We start from the raw sequence: 9,152 nt of genomic DNA, 5'->3' as shown, positions 1-9,152 counted from the left end.
TGTAGGGAGTGATGAGGGCTCCCCTCAGCCTCCTCTGCTCCAGACTGAACACCCCCAGCTCCCCCAGCTGCTCCTCGTAAGCCTTGTGCTCCAGACCCCTCCCCAGCTTTGTGGCTCTCCTCTGGACATGCTCCAGCAAGGCAAGGTCTTTCTTGGAGTGAGGGGCCCATGAATGAAGTCATGAGTAAACGACTGTACATCTATCAAAACATCTGTTTTCAATGTTTTTCTTACTAGCTTTACAATTTTCCTGTTTGTTTTCTTTCTTTTTTCCCCCTCTATTTTGTATGCCACAAAGCAATAAGCGTGCGCTCTGTCTCTCTCCTCCTCTCTTTCTCTCTTCTTTTTTCTTATGGGATAGAAGAGAACATGGAGAAGCGAAATACGGAAAGCGAAAAATCCTTTGAACATCGTACATTCTATTGAACCCAGCAGAACAAAAAAAGGAAAAACAATCTGAAAAAGCATCATTTCTGAGCTGTCATACAATCCTCCTTCCCGAATTAAAAAGCATGTGTAGACTGACTTATCTCTTCTTTTAACAAAGCTGAAACTTGTGAGAATGTGTTTGGAACCATTATGTTTCAGGGAAATCTCCAGTTTTCAAAGCCCTCATCTCGCAGGGGTCTGTGCCTGAACCTAATACACCCTTACTTCTTATTTTTGCAGAAGGACTAGAGAAATTTTAGATTACCAGCTCTATGATTTGGACCGTGCTCTCTCTATTCAAACGGCATCAATTGCTTCAAGCCTCTGAACCTGACAGAACAACCAAGTAATTTTTTTGAGCATAAATAGGGAAAAGCTGTTTTTTAACATTTCCATTTTCTTGTCCATAAGGCATGTAAAATCAACACATCTGTAGAAATGCAAATAACGTATATGTGAGGACAAGCTGAAATTTAGCCTTCTCAGGCAGATTATATTTATTCGTCAGCATTCACATATTGTCTCATCAACACATGCAGGCACTTCTATTTTTGAAAAGCCTCATTTATCACTTGTTGAATGTTTGAAGTTGAACTGCTTTTTCTCAAAAAAGTGTTCCATAGATTGACAGACTCTTATGTTAACTAAAAAAACCCCAACAACACCCCACCACCACCACCACCTTTCTAAGCCTGCTATGCAAGGAGCCACACGTTTTCTGCACAAGAACTTTAAATGTACAATAAAAGTGTAGCTTTTCATCAGTTGGTTTGCGGACTTAGATTCGCTTCTGATTGGGCATTTTTAACTCTTTGTAGGCCTTTCACTGCCTTTATGTTTTGTCTTGTATTACAAAGAACATTTAGGGTAGACAATGAGATCGAGATTTATTTTTAATATCAGATTAACTATGGTCAAACTTGCAATACATCCCTGCCACAATGGCTAAAGCTGTGCAATAGGGGCTGGTCCAGCTCGGTTTTATTCCCTTTCTAATTAGGGGGTTGATTGCCACGGTTCAGTTATTGCCATAGTCTGGCTCCAGAATATAGATGTATCCTGATGCCCTGAAACAATCCTTTTTGTGCACAGGGCAACACCCAGCCCTTTGCCATGTTCGAGGGTGTTTTGCAGCAAAGGGAGTTTCTCCTGCTCCTCATCCCATGTCCCCTCCTTTGGATTCTCTTGGGCAGTGGGTCGCCATGCCCAGCACTATCTGCCTGAAAACAGACTAGAACCGGCGGGGTGGTACAACTCAGGTGTTCATTAACATATATGTCATTAGATACTGAAGTTGCATATGAAGTACTTTAGGAATTAATATTGAAGGTTTCATATTTAGGAAAAATGATATAGTTATTCAGTATACACATTTCATTTCTTGTTGGTTTTATAATTAGCTGGTTTGTTCCTGAGAATAATTTCCTGTTCTTTTTTTTTTCAGAAGTTCATATATCTTCTTTAATCAGCCAACGTATGTATTTATCTTACAGACAAATGCATTATACGTTACATATTTCATCACTGAGTGTCTTCTAGAAATTAATTTCCATATCTAGTCTTCATGAATCAGCAGAACACCTCTATAAATCTTCACTCCCTATGAAGTTGTTTTTTTTTTTTTTAATAGAGGTGTGTCCTCATTCTGGTGTTCTATAATTAGCTTTGTCAGAAACACTGTGGGCCTTTTTTTCTTTAAAATATTAGCTTACTAAAAAATTTAAACCACTTTTTATAAGCAAGAGAGGGAGAATCCGCATATTATATTTAAAATCATTAAAAGATTGATGAGCATTCATAACTGGAAAACCCTGGCCAGAAGAATAATTTCTTTGCAGCAGCCTGTGTAATTAAGATGGAAATGGATATTGGTAAAAACATTACTCCTTACTGTCGTCTTCTAGTAATTTGAGTTGGATCACAGCTTACAAAACTGTATTTCCCTCTCCTGTAATGGCACAGACAGGTGGGTCAGTTATAAGAAATCACAAGCCACGGGACTCGAATCGTCGAACCCTGTTCTTGGGTATGGGAATGGGCGCAAAGGTGGATTTCCTAGCCACCTTTTGCTCTAGCAGTGACTGAAGTAGCAGTAACCATACAGGAGGGCGTTTGATCAGGAGGCAAACACAGGGTTTGCAGAGGTTTGTGACCTCTGCACTTACCACAGGGTCAGTCACTGGGAAAGGTTTTAGGTAGCTGCCTGGAGAAGGATAAAAATACTTTTTCCAGCAGTGGAAGAGATTTCCATGAAATCACAACTGCTTAATTCCATACCAGCCCTGAATACATAACTTGTTCTCTTGTTTAGTTAGTAATGGTCCATGTCATTCCTCTGGGATTATTTGAAATGATGATATCCTACATCAATCTACTTCACTGGGACTTACACCCTTCTAATGTTTCTTCCTGTTGACCATGAGCATGAAGAATAACTGTTTTCCTTTTTTCTTTTTTTTTTTTAGAACTACCTTTCATGTGTTTGCGTGTCAGGGAACATGCTGTCATATCCCTTTCTCACTATTCTCTAACCTGGATTAAATAACTTCAGTTATTAGTTATAAGTAGTAACACTGGACATGTGGGTTTAATATTGAGTAGACTGGAAAGGAGTTAAGAAAGCATGAAAATGTAGGTACAGAAGAATGAGCACCTGTGAGAGTAATAATTAGCTAATGAAGGCCTATAGATGGTTAGATGGGGTAATCTCAGCCAGTTAAATACATTTGATGAGACAGCGTTGGTCCTCAAGAGGGACATGGATAGAACAAGAAAGGCATCACATAAAAGAAGTAACAGCTCCCTAGGTGGGAGGAACGATAAGAATCATCTTTGTCTGTATCAGAAATATAGAAAACACCCACAGATATCATCACCACTGGTAGAAAAAAAGGTGATGTACCCCTGTAAGACTGAAGAGGAATGCCTAAAAGCTCACTTCTACCCATAAGCTGGGCATTCTTCGTAGTCAACTGAAGAAATAACGTACTATGTATGCGCACTACAAACCTGGCCAAGTTATTGAGAGTGAAGAAGCACAAACTCACCCTAAGTCTCTTAATAGATGCTTTTTTAATGCAAGAATAGCTGTTCTTGTAAGAGTATGGTATAAACCACAGGCATTAATCTTTTTATAATTTATTGTTGCATGTACAAGAAGAACATACGTGCAATGGTCATTCCCTTCAGCAAAACAGCTAAGCCAGTTTGAGTCATTAAAACAAGCCTTATTGTGGTTTTCAGCTAGAGATTATGGTATCTGTACAAAAGTAGACATGCCTTTAGGTTTCTTCTTGAAGTGCAGTTGCTGGCATATGGAATAATAAAAGAAACATTCAATGGTTTAGGGCAAGACCAGCATCCAAAATAGACTTTAAATGACAAACAAATTGGAGCAGGCACTTAGGTCCAGATAAGCCAAACCATACTTACCTTTGACAGTAAATGCACAAAATTGCATTTGGCTGAGAAAATCCCTTTGAGCTAGAGGTAATGGGCAGGCGGAATAGTGCTCGGGGGGTGGGTCCCGTGCTCTACCACTGGTAGTACTTGTCCTTTGACATCTGCTTGTGCCTACAGCTGGAGGGAGACTACTGGGGTCTTTGACCAGGTACTGGCAGAAATATTATATTGAAGGGAGGGTATCATCTGTTACCTTCCACCATTCTCCTGGAGTCACTTCAGTGGCTGTTCTGGAATAATTGTAATGCCAGTTCTGGGTTAAATCAAATAGAAATGTTTTAACTGTCTGAATTTGCCATGCTCACTTTGCCTCAGCATCCTCAACTTTCTGTTGGCTCTTTTCCAAGCATTTCCCACACTTGTCCAGCTCTGTTTAGTCTGGGAAAGGTATAAGTAAAATAGCTGAAGGTCACATGGCTACTATCCATGCATAACTAATCCTTTATCAGAACAGATGTGAGTTGCAAAGAAAATTAACATCTGACTTTCGAAAAGGCTTGACGATAGTTTGTCTGGAAACAGCTAGAACGGAGTGAAATATTGACAGTGAATCTTTGCTTGCTTCGCTGTGAGCCAGTGGAAGCACTGTATGCCAATAACATTATTCAAATCAATACAAATTTAATCAAGTCTGATATCTGGGTCTGATCTGTCCTTTCTGTCTAGATTCTAAGGAGGTTAATGCAACTTCTCGTTGTCTGAAGCTGGCACAGTCTGAACCACCTGTATTATGGCGTATATCTCTACATAATACAGGCACCTGGGCTCCCAGGGGTCCTCTCTTCATGTGCTGTATCTTCTAAGAGCACTGAGGTGGTATCTGGGTCCTCAAAATAGCTAGCACTCATTCTAGTTTGGTTCCACATGGAATTGATGTGAAGGAGATGTAGTTTGACTGAAAGACTGGGTAGATCAACTACTAAAGCTGCAAAACAAGCAGCAAAAGGTCAGATGGCCAACAAGCTGTCTGTCATCTTCAGAAAAGGCCACTCATTGTCTTAAAAAGGCCAAAATCTGGGAAACTGCATCCCTGTCAGCCTCATTTCAGTCGCTGCAAAAATCATTGAGTGAGGCACCTGGGAACACACTTCTAGGCACACGAAGGAGAAGGGTGGCCAGGAAGAGTAGCAAGGGTAAATCTCACCTGCGCTGGGTGCTTCTATCGTAAAATGCCAAGATTTATGGACAAGGAGAGAACAGCAGCTGTCATTTACTTCAACTCCACCAAAGCATTATGGTATATGTAACGACCTGTAGTGTCAGACAGGAATTTTTTAAAGAAGAAAATCGTATTAATGAGGTTTGAAAATCTCTGCTAAGCCAATGTAGGCAAAGAAAACCCCAAAAACAGCAATTCAGTGTGGTGGTCTAGGAATCCAAAGCAAGTACAAACCATCTCTCTTCATCTAACCAGGAAGCATTAATGTGGCTCGTGAAATTGTCCTCTATTGCTGACGACTGGATGGCGTCCTTCCATTTTGCCACTGTTAATGTAATCATATCACTTGCACAAATTCAGTGATATTCGTGTGTATAAGATCTATACATATACATCTCAGTAGCACATGTCTATTCAGTAATGAGTTTGTTATATGCTACAAAAAGGAAAAAAACCCCACCATGCTGACAGGGACCAAACCAGTGGTGCCTTTTCGATCCTTCCAGCTACTGTCTAAGAAAAACAATGACATCCTTTTCATAGGTGTGATGTATAGTGGTGACACTTCACTTGCTTTAGTAAGCCTGAAGAGTTTGGACCATGCAACCAATCTGAATTCTAGCATTTCTTTCAGCTTTCATGAAAGGCTTACACCGATTGTACGTGTCTGGCTTGGTGGTGACTAGGATACAGTGGTGATAGGTTCTTCAGAAGTGCTGAGAGATAGATAAAGTTAGGATAAGCTGATGTATTTCATATTATGAGCAGCTGGATGAGCCCTGAAAACCATACCCAAGTGATTAATTTCTGAATGGTGGTGAAAAGAGAGGGGGGCGCTTAAATAAATCAATGCTGATTTTAATAAACTGGGAGCTTCTAGGTACTAAATCTGTCTGCATCTGATCTGAATTGCAATTACCTGTCAAAAATTCATCCGTCATTGCTAGTTCCAGACAAACTTTCTGGCAGCAGATGTTTCAGGAAAGCTATTTCACATGGGAAATAGATCATTTGGTGTACAGCATCCCCAAGAACAAAAAGCAAAGTAGAAAACAGTTCACGAGAAACCGCGATAATTTCCATGTCATACCTAAGCCTAGTTTATTGGTGAATATAATTTGTAAATGTGAATTTCCAATATAAATCAGCCAATGAAATACTACTCATAATTCAGCTGATCTCAAATAGAGGTAGTAATTAATTCAATACTTTTGTATTTGGGAAAGCAATGGTATTTCTAATAACTTCAAATTCAGCATTATTAAATCCTGTCTCTAAGGCTAGAAGACTGTTGCCTGCTTTTCCAAAAAACCTGTGGTGTGCCTCCACCAGCTGGGCTAGGGGAAGAGCTCGAAGAGAGAGCCTATAAAACTCTCTCACGCTCCCTCAGATCTGCATCCAGCAAGCGTGGGGCTCCCTGTGCCGTCCGTGTCTCTCCTGCAGCAAGATAAAAGCTATATGAGGATGGAACTCACTGGGAGAGGATAGTATCATTAATTCAGGGTAGAATACATTATGTAAGGATTCTAATTACTCTCCAAGCATAATCCTAGGAAGTTTCTAAATGATGCAGGTTAAAACATATCTACAAATATGTCTGCTGTAACGTGGAATGCCACAGATGAGGCATCTAAGCAACCTTCATTCCAACCTTAATGCGATCGTACAGTATAGGTACATCTGTGATTTAAACATTTCCAATCTCAGATTGTTCATTGACTCTCAAAGGCACGTTAGCTTGTCCTGATTGATACCGTGGCCCTTGCTTATTTGAGATCTGTACAGCTCTTGCAGCCAGGCATATCTACGGCTCCCCTTCTGAACTGGGGCTTGCTCTCACCAACTCTTCTCTCATGATGACTGAGATGATAAATTCTGTAGGGGAGGAAAAAAAACACTTAATGTGGATTCATTGCCTTCCTGTCATGAGAGAGGGCTGAATGTGGACTGTATGAAGGTTTTAAATTCAGAATACCTGAACTCTGGTTTTTCATTGGCACCTGTTCCACCTTTTGATACATGGCTGGTCCCTTCCCATGTGGCAAGAAGGCAATGTAATGAACATTTCTTTGCAGCCATCAGTGAAATTGTCATATAACACTGCTATTTCTCATCCGAACGTGCACCTTGAAAATGACCTCTGAAGACAGGCTGGACATATGATTAGAAGATTGCTATCCCAGCCAAATGATACCCCAAAAGCTGTTCTACTGTCACCTCTATCAAACCCCTCCATTCTGTTTGCCAATTATAATAGCAGAATCTATCACTCGTTTCAATTTTCATTATATCGGAAATTTACTTTGCACATTTTCGTCCTCTATGTAGCACTTTAAAATCATATTTCATTAAATGCTGTTTCTAACATAATTGAGAGCGATTCACTTCTAAAGTAACTGCTGACAGATGGATCCATTTATATCTCATACATGATGTGCTGGGCTTCTTATCTTGTCACCTGTGTCTGGTGTTTGTGAATTCATCTTTTGTATTAGTAGCTCAGAAAGCCTCCGCCTCATACACTACATCAAGCGTGTTAATTTGAGCTCTACCCTCATACTCCTATAAAACTGACGGCTGCCAAACGTTTGGAGAAAACATCTTGGTTTGTCTTTTACTTTGCAATACATCATTTTCAAAATGCCTCAAAGCAAATGAACACCTAAGTCTGCGTGGCCTCTTCCAAATCACGTTGAAATTAATAGGACTTCTGTTGGCTGAAGAAGCTGCGAGTCGGACCGCGATCGCCTTAAATAGAGTAATAGCTTAATGTACTGTGGGCGTTAGGTGCTTCCACAGCGCAGTCCTCCTCCAGGTTAGAGACGCATTTTGCAACTCCCCTTACTTCCATTTTTAGTCCTCTTGTCCCTATTTCTCTCACCTGTCAGTGCATAATGTCCCTGGGGTAACATTTTATGTAGAATAATGCTGTTAAGAAAATATTAGCATATTGCACGTCCATTATTCTCCTCAATTTCCCTGTTCTATATTTGTACAGCATTAGCTTGGAAGGACTGCGGGTACTTTGTGCAAATCAATTCTCAGGCCTGTGACAAGAGATTGTGTCCACTCCAAGGGCTTTACTGCCTCAGCACTGGTTCCCATTGCCATCTGTCTGTTCCCCGCTGCCAAAGACACACAGGAGAACCAACACATGGGAAATAAATGGTCAGCTTCATCTAACAGGTAAGGTAAATGGTCACCCATGTCACACAGGGGTGCCTGAAGCTGGCACTGTGCACCAACCAGAGGAGAAAGTCTGTCTCTGGATAGTAAATGAGAGGTAATAAGTGGGGAGCAAATTATAATGAACCTTAAAATTGAGGATAAATAACTTTTGTCTAATGCAGTAGAGAAGCTGGAGCCAGCAAAGGGAAAAACAAAGAGGTGAACGGCATGGAAAGTGATCCTGGCAGGAAGCTTCATAACGAGCAGAGGGGAAAGATAATTTATATCAAGACCTGGACACAGGACGAATTGCAAGTGGAGGGTATGAGACTAAAACCAAACCTTTCTTCTCTTTGCATTTATGAAAGACTGTGTTTTGGGACTATCAAAAGGAAAACTAACTTCCAGCCTTAGGAGTCACTGAAGGAGAAAGTGTTTCAGGCTGAAGGTGCCATCCAGGTTGCACATATCCCGGCGGAGCTGTTGGTAGTGAAGCCAGGTAAGGCAACGCAGCATCGGTGCCAGAGGGTCATGGGTTGGGACGTGTTTTCCTGGGACTTTGGATCCACGAGTCGGTGTTGACAACATCGTGGGACAGGTGGAGTAAACTGCTCTGAAGCAAAATGGCCAAGAGTTGTGTGCAACAAGACAAAGTTTTCTTTGTGTCCTACTGGGTTATTTACCTCCTTGTGCTGCTAACAGTAAGGACAGGATCCTGTCTTGTTTAGCTATTAGCTGGACCTGTGTTTCCCTAGGTTGTTTGATGAAGTCTTGTGAGATGACAGTGGATTCATTGTTTTAGACATTACCAGGGCTTAACCTGGAGAGGGCAAGGTGCCAGCACCAGTCAAACAATGTCTAGCTCCTTGATTAGAAGCAAATTGTTTGAAGCTGGAATTCTTCCCAAATGGTGTTTTTAATTTCATTTTCCCGA

This window comes from Egretta garzetta, unplaced genomic scaffold (genome assembly GCF_000687185.1).
Source record: "Egretta garzetta isolate BGI_Z169 unplaced genomic scaffold, ASM68718v1 scaffold78, whole genome shotgun sequence".
NCBI classification, from domain to species: domain Eukaryota; kingdom Metazoa; phylum Chordata; class Aves; order Pelecaniformes; family Ardeidae; genus Egretta; species Egretta garzetta.
The sequence above is the reverse complement of the archived record's forward strand: the minus strand, read 5'-3'. Positions refer to the sequence as shown.